At 39.0% G+C, this 14,215-nt stretch overlaps 1 long non-coding RNA gene and 1 pseudogene across 3 annotated transcripts in view; one reads left to right on the forward strand and one right to left on the reverse strand.

Moving 5' to 3' along the window:
• Positions 1 to 14,215, reverse strand: part of LOC146486014 (uncharacterized) — a 370,416-nt gene that overhangs the window by 141,829 nt on the left and 214,372 nt on the right. The window lies entirely within an intron of this gene.
• On the forward strand, positions 197 to 12,238 carry LOC146486020 (E3 ubiquitin-protein ligase ZSWIM2-like; annotated as a pseudogene). The gene is made up of 10 exons (XR_014860638.1): positions 197 to 240; positions 873 to 913; positions 1,738 to 1,951; positions 2,599 to 2,719; positions 2,832 to 2,953; positions 3,349 to 3,433; positions 4,680 to 4,801; positions 5,253 to 5,732; positions 6,355 to 6,696; positions 11,381 to 12,238. The product of XR_014860638.1 is annotated as an E3 ubiquitin-protein ligase ZSWIM2-like (transcript).

Below are 14,215 nucleotides of genomic sequence, written 5' to 3' on the forward strand. Positions count from 1 at the left end.
GTCTTCAAAGGTAGCATTTATTTGGTGCTGTGTGATATCTTGCAGTTGATCCGAGCCGGTAAACCTAAACAAATGCCACAGAGCTAGCATACCCAATGGCACATTCGGTATATTTGAGTTTTTCCCTTCATCAAGATACAAATCTATTTGCGAAATGCAGGAGTCGCATTGACCCGTCAACACTTTTTAACACAAAATGAATGGTAAATTGCAAATGGCATCGACGCTGAGCAAGGCTCGGTTACATTTGAATTTAACGCATGCTCAACAGGAAAAGTCGAGGCGGCTCGCAGAGGTCCCTTCCTCTTCCCGACTTATCTAGGAAGATGGAAGGGCCTCTGCTTGCAGGGTAATTATGGTAATGAATAGTACACAAAGGAAATTAAAAATTAAACTGGTTTGAAAAATTTTAAACCAAAAAAGTCTTAAACCACAACATAATTATACCTGCTTGTATAATTATACTCATCTGGTATGTGCCCCTTTAGATAAATACTGTATGTGCTATTTAAAAATTTACCTTAGAGTATGTAAGCTTCGCCAACAAGGCAGTCCTAGAAAGCATAAGACTGAAAAACAGTCCATTTTAGCACCAGTTTGCTGGTTGAAAATGCGGCATGCAAAGAGGCACTGCCATATTTTCACTGTCTTACATTATTATAATAATTCCAAAAAGGAAGCAGTTCAATTGGCCTCACATTACATGTAGACATGTAGATTTTCCCTTCAATTAATACCTACCTTGAGAGAAAAGTAAGAGAAAAAAGAGCATTCTGCAGCTGACTGGATAGATGGTGGTTTATTCATGGTCGTAACCCACCTCTTCCAATAAAAATTGTTTGCTAATTATTTGTTTTATTTGTGTTCAGTAGGGTACTGCTCAAGAAATTTTGAATACCCAAAGAAAACCAAAGTATGTTGATCCTTGTTGTGAACATATTTTTCACTGTGTTACACAGTATAGGTAATAAGTTGAACTGTCTATAATGAACCTTGAAAAGTCATTTAAATAGCTGCTAATTAATTAACAGCAATTTGGTTTATGGGCATCCTTTACTTTCCTCTACAGTTGCTAATTTGCCTGCTATTGGGTGATGTTACAAACAGTAGATCTATAGATTTAAGATATTATTATTTCCACTGGATAATATTTATCCTTATACATGTAGCATTATAATATCTTAACAAATAAATTATCCAAAGTATCTCCAAACTAATTGATTCCCTTTTTCATTTGTTGGATGTTGCATTGTGAACACGTCCACACGTTTTCAGTTGGACGGCCCCCTTCCAAATGGAAATTATCTTTCAGCATCATGCATCACTTTTAAAAACTTTGACTGTCTTCCTTAGAGTTTCCAGTGACCTCCACTGGAAAGTTTGAGTAATGGTATCATAAATGCAATGTAAAATATTAAATAAATTTGTAATTTACAGTATGGGGACTGACTCCAGATCAAAGTGGAATTTGGAAAATTTGGAAAAAATTTTAGTAGAGCTGGGGGTTAAGCCAGAGTACTCGCGGCTGAGAGAAACCTCTTGGAGCAAGGATGATAACCTGAACAACAAACTCAACCTATATATGACGGCAAGTCTCAGGGAATCGAACCCTGGGCCACATTGATGGGGCTCGGCAATTGCTCTCACTTAACTGCACCATCCCTGCTCCCCATGCATTTATTATAACAACCAGTCCTAGCAATAAGTGATAAAAAATTGTAAAGTTTTGAATTTTAGTCATTTTGCAATTATCACTTGTGGAGGGTGAAATTAATGAGGTCACGAGAGGATGCCATACAAGGTCAACAAGAGCACAGAAAAAAGACTCTGAGAAGAACGACGCTGCATCTGACAGAGAGAAACTGAAACAGAAGGAGATTGAAACAGAGGATGTGTGTCCTATTTGCCAAGAGGAGTTCTTACAGCATCCTGAACCACTTACTTACTGCAAGTAAGGTTTAAAGAAGCAATATGTCTGAATATCTTATTGTGAACAAAGGCCTTCTGTTGGCCAGCTACATTTTTTATTTTTTAATGCTTTAAAGTTGCAGGTGCCCACATGCATTTAGTCTATGGGTGAAGGCATGTTAATTCAATTCAATTTAATTTATATTTTTCACGCGTACAACGAGATTCAGTTAAGGTTAGGGTTTATAGAGTTTTTGTCCAGTATAAACCAATGCTATTAGTTTGGAGTGTGCTTATAAATTGATCCAACCTCTAACTGAGTATAAACGACTTCAGTGGAACGTCCAAACAATGGCTCTTTGTCCACAGTTACTGGTTGAAATGGAATTTGGAAATGTTGGTTTTTGTGGAGGCAGGAAATTAAACTAGTCGGAGAACCAGCAGGGCAGAGATCGAAAAACCCTCACAGTAAGGATGAGAACCAACAATGAACTCGATCAACCTACATATGACATTAGGAATCAAACCCTGGCACTTTGGTGGGAGGCAAATGTTAACTCACCACGGCGTCTTCTCTGCTCCCCTACATGTTGTACCTGGCATTTTGACCACTCCAATACAGCAGTTTCAAAAGAAATCTTTAGTCCAAATTAAAGTGTACTGATTTCTATGTAAATTTGTCTCTCACAGATATGGATGTGGTAACAGTGTGCATGTGAAATGTATGATAGTTTGGGCTGAACATCAACGCTCCACTGGTGAGAACATCATCAAGTGTCCCCTCTGCAGGGTAAACTTTGGATCTTTTCAGGTACGTAAGAAAATGGTCCAGGCTGTGTTTCTGTTATACTTTACAATTGTACTTTACAATTGTACTTCAGTCTTTCTTGAACTGATTAGCCAAATTATGTTGTTGTTTGTAGGAGTTGATGGATGAGTATAACAAGTCATCTCGACGTAAAACAAGAGCAGAGAGACAAGATCTTCATCTTGGAGCCACTTGCAAAAGGTCCCGGGTCTGCCCTATTGCGGGAAAATGTTACAGGTATGTTCAAAGTATTATAACCATTCCCGTGTTTGTTTGTTTGTTTGTTTGTAGATGGAGCATCGTTTTGCAAAGGGACACCTCTTTGCATGCAGTTACTGGCTGGTATGTGTGTCTGTGAAAATTGAACTGCATCAATTTCTCATAAAATATTGGAGGCCAAACCAGAAAAAATAATGTAATTTAGAACACTGTTAATGCAGTTCAACACTGCTACCTTAAAAAAAGGAACACAAAAATATCAAGTCTCAGTGGACAAAGAGATACATGTACATGTAACTTTCATTTCAACAGTCATTTTTTATTATTATAAGCTGGTAATTTATAGTACAGTACAAATAACTGCTAATCCAGTGGAAAAGTTAACTTTTTTAAAAAATTTTGTCTCTTTGCAGGTGTGTTGTTTGTGCAGATTATCACCTCTGTCATACCTGTTTTGCTACGGATTCCCACACACAGCATTCCTTCCAGTTTAGACAAGTAAGTCATATACTTTTTGAACAGTCATAGTATACATGATGACTGATGACAATAATATTATTGTCATCAGTCATCATGTATACTTTGACTGTCACATGACTTGTCACTTGAAATGAACTAAGTCATGTATGACCAACTGACTTGCTAGACAGCCAGAAGCAGAGAGGCTATAGAAATGCAGCGTCGCAGGCTTCAGTTCTCGATTGAAACCACACGTTTGAACTTCCTGTAGCACAGTGACCAGATGTTTTCTTCTTCTTGTTTTTCTTTTTTCAGATGACTTTGTTCATCATAGGTCACTTGTTATTTTAAGGTACTAAGGTACTAGTTAAGGGCGATTTAGACAGTACGATTTTCTCTTACGACTGTCGCACTCAACTCACCACTCAACATTGCCTTTACCTACGATTGTCATAGGATTTTAAAAAATGTTTTAAAATCCTACACATAAAACATGTTTTAAAATCCTACGACATTTTTCGTGTTGTGTGCGTCTGTCGTAAGGATGTTGTACTGTAGGTTGATTTACACAACGCAATTCGTGTTGTAGGCATGGCGTAAGCGTGTCGCATGCGACAAATCGTAGGCAAAATCGTACGGTCTAAATCGCTCTTTACACATGTTTTTGATAGATTTTAAGATTTCTGAAGATTTGTATAAAATTATGTGTTCTAGTAATAATTTCTTAATTCTAATTTGTATATACATTTTTAGTAATCCTTGTTAGTAATTCTCATTTGTTTTATGCACAACCCCACCAGCTCTGCTGATTTCTCTTGTCGTGTTGAAATAAAGTTCTTGATTGATTGATTGGTTGATTGATTGATTGATTGATTGATTGATTGATTGATTGGTACTGTGACAGCTCTGAAAGCCTGTGTATACCTTTCAGTTATTTTTTGATTCTTTTATAAGAAAACTTTTCATTCAGTATTCTATAAATAACTTAATTTAACCCTTTAGGCACTAACAGTGATCAGCATCAAATTTCTCCTTGTACTATCAATGCTTATTCAACCCCTGAAATCATGAGAATTTCAGGATATGATCACCCAAGATGAATTTTCCTGATATTTTGACAACTTCTTCCCAGTACTTTCATAAGAAAAGATATGGGGACAAGACACTGTAGGAGAATTGTTCTTTGGTATAAGGGGTTAAAGGGATAAGCACGTAAAGTATACTTTGTTGTATTTTTGCCAACCCAGTGATGTTTTAACCAAGCAAGCTTTGTCATCTTTGTTAGAAACCAAGCCAGTGGTGGCGTGCAGCATCACGAATTACCCCATTACCAAATGCCGTCATAAGTGACCTGCAAAATAGGGACATTTCTGATGGTGATTATGAATTACTACTGCAACTTGACAGGTGCGAGACAATACTCTGAATCTCTCCTTTTGCTTTATTTTGCCAACCAGCTAAAGTAAAATAAATTAGCAGGAATGGAGAATCCATAATTTAACGTCCATTGCAAAACTACTTTGTAACAACGTTAAAGCTGAAAATACCACACCTTTGTTGTCAATGATTTATTTGTAATTTGATATCCAAAAAATGCCCAGTTAATCTAACACTAAAACGAAAACAATCCAATCATATTTCACCACCCAAACAACGCTGGGCAAAAATTTTTACGTAAAATTAAAAACACCAAAATTGTTAAAAAGCATTACCACATCATTACTCTTAAACCCAGGTCTACCTCCTATAGTAAGCCTTAAATAAAACCCAACAGTTTTGGGCTGTTGGACAGCATTTAGTTAAAGCAGTAGCCATTCTTTGACATACTAAACTGTATTTAATATGTCTATGACAACAGGCAGATAACTGACCAGGAAGGGCTTCCAGCTAACATCATCTGCAATCTCCCAACACAAGTGTTACAAGACAGACACAGTCTTCTCAACAATGGCAGCACCTGCGGTGTGTGTCTACAGGGCTTCCAGTCACGGCAGTGCATCAGGACACTTCCATGCCAACATCCCTTCCATATGAGCTGCATAGACAACTGGCTAACAAACCATTCTCAGTGCCCTGTCGACGGCTCTTATGTTGGCTCAGTGGCCACTGCGACATCGGTCACTCGGACCCAACTAAATGGACACTCCAGGATGGTACCTGGAGTTGGGCTTGTCACTACAGGGGCAGTCAGTAGTCATGGTTTAGGTGCAGCTCATGGGAAAAGGCCTGGCCAGAGATTTAAGGCTCTCAGTGAAAGAAACGACTCAGCCAAAAGTTTACCAAGCAGTTTCACTCTCAGTGGCTCAGGACTCTTGGCACAAAATATCAACAAAATTAGGTAAGTGTGAGTGGATCGGCTACTGAATCTGTGTTGTTCATTTGGCAGAAATGCAATGGTTAGAACATCACATTTACAGTATTGCAATGTACGAGGTCTGACCTGCACGTCATTAATTTAGTCCGCTATATAGCGCAAATTGTGTACATGTAGTCGACTTTCTGCAGAACCTAATTTAATTTCAGTCTGCATAACAGACATAAGACTTTAAAGTAATTTAAACCACAGTTACCACAACGTTGACATCATATGAATTTGCAAAATGCCATTGCTGTTGATCTCCTTTAAGATGACAACAATGACATAATTTGTACAAATTCATATTATATGGTATCAGGCAGGCGGGAAGGATCATAACAAGACCTTAAATGGGTTTATTAAACCATGGTTGACCACAACAATGATATGACATTAATTTGTAAATTGTCATTGATGTCATCTTAAAGGAGTGTTAACTAATTTATTAAAGGTCCCCCGGCATCATACACAGACCACAATATTTTCTCTTCATTGGTAGCTTGACCTGATGGAGTCCAAACACAACAAAACCGAAACAGCACTTCTGGTCGTCGCCCAGAATCTCACTGTTCTCGTTATCTGAGGTCTCTAATATTTATTCCAGATCTGATGGAGCTGGCGTTAGCTATCCTGATCATGCCCTACACGTGTCGACCGGACAACCACCTCTGATTGATCAACCTTCCATTCCCTCACACGCGGCGTGTTCAGTCGCTCATCTTGTGCGAGTCTCATCAGCGGGACGGGACGGGACGGGACAGGATTCGGAAAGAGGGCCACACCCAAATCCTCACCTGGAATAAAAATGTTTACAAGACACAACTTAACTTTCAGTCCTGTTAACACCAAACCACCCATGCCACCTCGGAGTTTGAATAACAACAGGAGTTCTAGCAGTGAAACCAAGCGGCCAATACCTAAGCTAGATCGATCAAAACGCAGCAGTGTAAGTAATTTATTGGGGGTCATCCAACAACGTCAGAACCTAAGGATTGAGGTCAGCAAATGCACTCTCTAATCCAGTTTTGAGTATTACTAGTTTTCATATATATAAAGTAGCAAAAGGCACAAGTGATTGTCATGTTCACATCCTATGAGATCGTGACGTGGAACAATGGCGGCGGTGCCACGCAAGAATCGCGGGTGGCATAGATTGTATATTTTCTGCATTAGTTACATTCTAATCAGTGGACTATCGCCTCAGATTGCCTCTAATGATCTAAATAATATCTCAAACAGTTTTTATGCTGGGAAGCTACATCCACACCGCAATTATCTTCAACATTACTGAAAGCAAAGAACAAGGCAACCGAGATACCTGCCTCGATGAAATTGGCCAAATTGTCCAGACTCGTGCAATATTGGTCTTTGGCTTCTCTACTGTTGCTATATATCGGGTGACATTTGCCCTAATCCAGGATGGGCATACCCAGTACTGAACTCTCCAGGCCTCAAAATTGCTCATCTGAACATCCGAAGTTTGCCCAAACACCTCGATGAATTCGCTATCCTCATGGCGGACAATCCGTTTGACGTGATGTGTCTCAGCGAAACCTGGCTAAATTCCTCCTGGTCAGATAATGAGCTCCGTATTGATGGTTATAACATCATAAGAAGAGATCGTGACGACTCGCAAAGGGGTGGCGGCACTGCCATATATTACAGCAAGAAATTCATGGCTAGGCAACGATCCGATCTTTCTACACCAGACATTGAAGCTATTTGGCTGGAGCTAACTCTCCCGAACCGCAAGAAAACCCTCATATGCTCGCTTTATAATCCACCTAACGCTGATTTTGATGCGTTTAAAGCAAGCTTGGACAACATTCTGGATCAATCAGCTAGTGAAGGAATCGAAACACTTTTACTCGGTGACTTTAATTGTGATATGCTTCCTAAAAGATTGCCAAGAATCTCCAAAGAACTCATGCAACTACTAAATTTATATCAATTCGATCAACTCATTAAGGAACCGACGCACATTTCCGAACACTCTTCTACGACTATTGACTTGGCATTTGCAAATGATGCTGAAAAAATCATCAAGTCAGGTGTGCTACAGTGCTCGATTAGCGATCATTCGCTGATATTTTTGACAAGACGAGCGAAAAAACAACGAAGCCCCGGTAATAATATTCAATATCGAAACTTTAAACGTTACTCAAGTGAAAACTTTGCTGCTGATTTGCATGAGGCCTCCTGGGAGAAAGTTGAAACCAGTTTGTCTGTTGATGACGCATGGACTGCATTTGCTGAAACACTCTACGCAACAGTTGATAAACATGCACCTCTTGCCACAAAGAGAGTGCGCGCTGAAAGTCTACCATGGCTAACGTGTGAGATAAGGGAACTGATGCGAAAACGCGATTTTCACCACAAACGGGCGCAGAAGCAAAAGACAACTGAAGAATGGGTTAAATATAAAGAGCTGCGAAATAAAACAACTCGCCTCATTAGAAATGCTAAACAAGATTACTACTCCAACTTGATTGAAGAAAATAAGAAAGACTCGTCCAAATTATGGAAAACGTTGAAATCCGTCATTGCTATCAAACCTAAGATGTCAACCATTGAGTCACTTGAGACTGGCAGCGGTGTTATTCAGGATCCTAAGGAGATCTCGCAGAGCTTTGCTAAGTACTTTTCTACTGCAATTGAAACACTGAGACAGCGTATGGTTCCTGTATTATCGGCCCCCGGACCACCTGCAAATTGATCCGCAAACAACTTCAAGCTTTCTCAAGTTAGTGAATCCTTTGTAGCTAATGAACTTAAGAAACTGAAAAGCAACAAATCAACTGGATTACATAATATCCCAGCACGACTTCTCAAGGACGGTGCCGACGCACTTGCCACACCTTTAGCAATACTTATGAACAGATCGATAAATGAGGGGTCTATTCCCGCAAGCTGGAAACATGCCATCGTAACTCCAGTGTTCAAGTCTGGTTCAAAATCCGATACCTCCAATTATCGGCCAATCTCAGTTCTGCCAGTTTTTGCAAAGATTCTAGAAAAGGCAGTTCACAAAATGGTTTATAATTTCTTACTACAGCACAAGCTCCTATCTTCTTATCAATCCGGTTTCCGTCCACTACATTCTACTGCTACCAGCCTAATCGATATTACTAACACTATCCTACATAACATCGACAAAGGAAAACTTACAGGCCTAGCATTTCTGGACCTATCTAAGGCTTTCGATACCCTCGACCACGATTTACTACTTATGAAATTAGCAGATTTTGGCCTAAGTAAGTCTTCAGTGAATTGGTTCAATGCGTATCTTACTAATAGAACCCAAAGTGTTATCATTAATGGCATGCAATCTGACGCTGAACCCATATTTTATGGTGTGCCCCAGGGGTCTGTCTTGGGACCTCTATTGTTCATAATGTATATTAAGGATCTACCATCAGTTACGAAGTACTGTAAAGTCCATCTTTACGCTGACGACACCCTGTTGTTTTTTGAAAGCAGTTCTGTGCAAGCTATTGAGGCTGCTTTGTCCCAAGACCTCAACCACGTTGTCGGATGGTTGAATCAAAACTATCTCATGTTAAATCACTGGAAGACCAAAGTTATGCTTTTGGGAACTCACCAAAAATTGAGCTCAGTCCAGTCATTCGCAGTTAGTGTTAATGACACAGATCTTCAAAGGGTATACAACTTTAAATATCTGGGCGTGGTTCTGGATCCTTGCCTAAATTGGAACGAACACATTGATCATATCGGAAATAAAATCTCGTCCCGCCTTGGAATGCTTCGTAGAGCCCGGAAAGTCATCTCAAAAGAAGCTTGCATTACTCTGTTTAATGCTATGGTTCTACCGTTATTCGATTACTGTTGCGTTGTGTGGGATGGTTGCGGTCAGGGAAACAAGATCTACCTTGACCGTCTTCTCAAGCGAGCTGCGGGAATAATTGCGGGTCGCAAGGCTACTGATACCGATATACAGCAAACATTGAAGTGGCCATCCCTTCAAGGCCGCAAAGAATACCAAAAGTGCATACAGGTCTATAAGTGTATCAATGGCTTGGCCCCAGCTTATCTGCTAGATGACTTCCACTCCTCGGAGCAGATCCATCACTACAACACTAGGAACAAAGACCTTATTCGCCTGCCTCTTGCCAAGACTACTAAACTTCAAACATCTTTTAAGTACAATGTCGCCAAATCCTGGAACACTCTTCCTCGTAACTTACGTCATGATCTGTCTCTCACTAGTTTTAAACTGAGAGTCAAGAAACATCTAAATCATCTTAGTTAATTTCTCACCTTCATGAACTCTTTGAATGACTTTTGCTTTCATTTCTATATTTGATTATTTATTCTTATTATTTTATACAGATCTCCATTTAAACCAGCGACGCTGAATTGGAATTTCTGTTTAAATAATGTTTATAAATATATAAATAAATAAACGATATAGTCTCCTTTGCAGCTGGTCAGGCCGAAGTCACGCAACACTCCGAACGGGGAGCGTTGCGTGACTCCGATCTGAGCGGCTGCGAAGGAGACTACGAGCGATAATATTTACTGGGGGCGACCTACACCGTTTGCAACGTCTTACATGGTTGGTCGAAAGAACAAAAGACGAACAACAGAACAATGATCAACCATAAAAAACAATGCAGCTGCAGGTTATAAGGGTCCAGTGAAAATAGGGCTTTTGAAAGGTACAGGTCTACTGAGACAACTACAGGTGTCAGTTTCTGTCTTTCAAGATCAGGAGTTTGGGGCCTTTAAAAGGGATGTTTGCGTGCGCTAATAAAATTGATCTGTTAGGATTCTTTAGCTGAGTTTTTAAGTCCCAGAAAATTTTTATCCTCCGAATTCACGAATTACTCTTGCTTTCCTAAAACCTTAGCTGGATTTATTTTGCTCGTGATCACTTAACGACATTTTTTAACGACATTTTCGACCCTTAAGGGTCACTGCTAGCACAAGGTCACGAGAATTCTATTTTTGTCTAAGATTTAGTGTACGAGAGACGGAAATAGAAAGTATGATTTGTGCAATATTGGAACTAATATCTACACCTTACCGAACCACTCTGCAGTTTAAAAAAAAATGCCACTGTTTGGCTATAATTATTGTTTCCCACTTCAAAATGTTTAAATGTTAATTTATTTCAAATCTCCGTGTTCTGCAAGTACATACTTTTCGGCGGGGCTCTACCTGAATTTGAGTGAAATTTGAAGAGGTTTTAATAATGGATAGAAGAAAGAAAATGATTTTTGGAACACTAACAGACAGTTGATACCCACGCAAGAGCACCCCAGGTTTCTAGTGGACTAACTTGGTGTCCGTCTATTAATTTTTATCTACAAATTCTAATTTTAAAACATCCCTAAATCTTCAACATTTCTTATTTCTTTTAATTTTACCAATCCTTCAAGAAAAATTATTTCCTTCCAAATATACCTAAAAATCACCCAAAAATTCATAAAACACCCCAAAACATTGATTTGTGTAATGAATGGAGGGTTTTTGTATTGCTTGAAATGCGAACAAGATATTTCCATTTGACCGATTTTAAGCGGCGTGAAAACGGCTTTCAGGTGAACCCCCGCCTTAAGTAATGCTACGTAATTACAAATTAACTGTACCGCCTTGTTTACTTTCAGTCTTTAGGAGAACTCAGTCTGCTAGCATCTGGGACCGCTGTGCAGTTATGATCACAGACGCCGCCATTGAAAATGGACAAGAAACACAAAGGACAGCTTGTGAAAGGAAAGCTAACAGCGAAGAATTCGAGACAATCCCTCTCCGATCCTGGACTTGCAGTCTCATTAGAACCTATTGTCGCCTCGGGAATTTCTGTCTATCTTCCTCCTGTGGACGTGGATTAGAATAGTTTCCTTCGAAAGCAGGCCAAGATCAAGGGGGGAAAACAATTTTTGGTTTGCGAGATATCGAAAAATAAACAGCACTACAGGAAAGTACTGCTCAATTGCTTTGATTTAAATGGTCACACTTTAGGATTTCATCCACAGGCTCAAAAGTTAGAACGACCTTGTACAGCATAATAAACAGTACCACAGGAAAGTACTGCTCAATAGCTTTCATTTAAATGGTCACACTTAAGCCACAGACTCAACATTTAGAACTGTACAGCAATACCTGATGCTTGATTAGACTCAGAATAAGAAGTTTTAAGAATCTTTGACAGCGTGCAAATGGAGAGAAAAAATTAATATGAGGTGTGCAACGTGAAAAGAAAATACGTAAGCAAGCGATACATATATGTAAAAATAAATAGTAATAAATTTTAGTTTAACAATGCTTCAAGCTTCGTATGGAAATTTTAGTGCTAAAAAAAACAGACTATAGAGGATGGTGTTATGCCTGTGATTTAGGTTGCTGTGAGGTAAAAATAGAGAATTTTAAGAATCGAAAAATGTCATAATTTTTTTTAACATAAAACAGACAGCAGGGAATATTCATACTAAGTGAATCAGCCATATTTTCACATAGGATCACTGTAATGACCTGTTATATCAAAGGAACAAAGCAAGATTATAACGTACAACTCGCGAGCCTAAGGGTGTCCGCTATAATTAGCCTCCCACGCAGACGTTCTTAGGGGTTCCTGCCCAGGAACGCGTAACGAACCCCTAAGAACGTTTGCGTGGGAAGCTAGCCATAATAGACCCTTCTCCAAAGTGGCGGCAACGGAATTAAATGAGTTAAAATTGAACTGAATGAAAAACATACCAGCACTGGAAAAAGGCACCTTTACTTTAGTAACCTTGCAAAGTTCCAGCATATTAGGTGTTATATCAACTTAGGAAATGTAAGATAAAATTTCACAAATTTACAGACGTTTGTGTGACTGGGGGTAGACGTCATACCCCCAGTCATACAAACGTCTGTAACTTTTTCATTTTTTTCTAAAACTTTGCAAGGTTACTAAGGTAAAAGCGCTCTTTCTAGTACTGGTAAAAAAAAAATAACACTAGAAAGTAAGAATCACTAACCCACAAACGTAAGAAAACTAACCCCAAACGTTAGAATTATTAACCCCCAAAACGTAAGAAAACTAACCTCCAAATTAAAGATTCACTAACCCCCAAACGTAAGAAAACTAATCCCTAAAGTTAGGATTTACTAACCCCCAAACTTAACCCCCAAAACGTAAGAATCAGTAACCCCCAAACGTTAGAATTACTAGCCCCCAAGCGTAAAAAAACTAACCTCAAAGCGTGAGAATTACTATGTCCCAAACGTAAGAATTACTAACCCCCTAACGTGAGAAAACTAACCCCCAGATGTAAGAATTACTAACCCCGAAACGTAAGAATCACTAACCCATAAACGTAAAAAAAGTAACCCACAAACGTAAAAAAACTAACTCCAAAACGTAAAAATTACAAACCCCCAAACGTAAGAGAACTAATAACCAAACGTTAGAATCACTAACCCCCACACGTAAAAAAACTAACCCCTAAACGTAAGAATCACTAATCCCTAAACTTAAAAAAACTAACCTTAAACGTAAGAATTACGAACTTTCAAACTTAAGAAAACTAACCCCTAAACGTAAGAACCACCATCCTCCAAACGTAAGAAAACTAACCGCACCAAACGTAAGAATTACGAACCCTCAAACGTAAGAAAACTAACCCCGAAACGTAAGAATCATTAACCACTAGACGTAAGAAAACTAACCCCAAAACGCAAGAATTACGAACCCCAAAACAGACAAAAACTAACCCCCGAACATTAGAATCACTAACAACCAAACGTAAGATAACTAACCCACAAACGTAAGAAAGCTAACCCCCGAACGTAAGAATCACTAACCCCCAAACGTAAGGATTCCTAACCCCCGAATGTAAGAAAACTAACCTTCAAACGTTAGAATCACTAACCTCCGAACGTAAGAAACACTAATCCCCTAAACGTAAGAAAACTAACCCCCAAACGTAGGAATCACTAACCCTCAAACGTAAGAAAACTAACCCTTAAACGTAACAATTACTCGCCCTATAAAGTAAGAAAAATAACATCCTAACGAAAGACTCACTAACCCCCCAACGTAAGAAAACTAACCCAAAAAAGAAAGAATCACTAACCCAGAACCGTATCAAAACTAACCCCAAAACGTAAGAATTACTAGCCCCAAAACGTAAGAAAACTAACCCTCAAACGCAAGAATCACTAACCATCAAACGTAAAAAATGTAACCCCTAAAGGAAAGAATTACTAACCTTTAAACGTAAGAAAACTAACCCCCAAACGTAATAAAACTAACCCCCAAACATAAAAAAACTAACCCCAAACGTAAGAATTACTAACCCCTACACGTAAGAAAACTAACCTCCAAATGTAAGAATCACTAACCCCCAAACGCAAGAAAATCAATCAACAAAGTTTAGAATTACTAACCCCTAAACGTAAAAAAAGTAACCCCAAAACGTAAGAATCAGTAACCCCCAACAGTAAAAAAACTAACCCTA

Source organism: Pavona decussata, unplaced genomic scaffold (genome assembly GCF_977016875.1).
Source record: "Pavona decussata unplaced genomic scaffold, jaPavDecu1.1 SCAFFOLD_22, whole genome shotgun sequence".
Classification (NCBI taxonomy): Eukaryota; Metazoa; Cnidaria; class Anthozoa; order Scleractinia; family Agariciidae; genus Pavona; species Pavona decussata.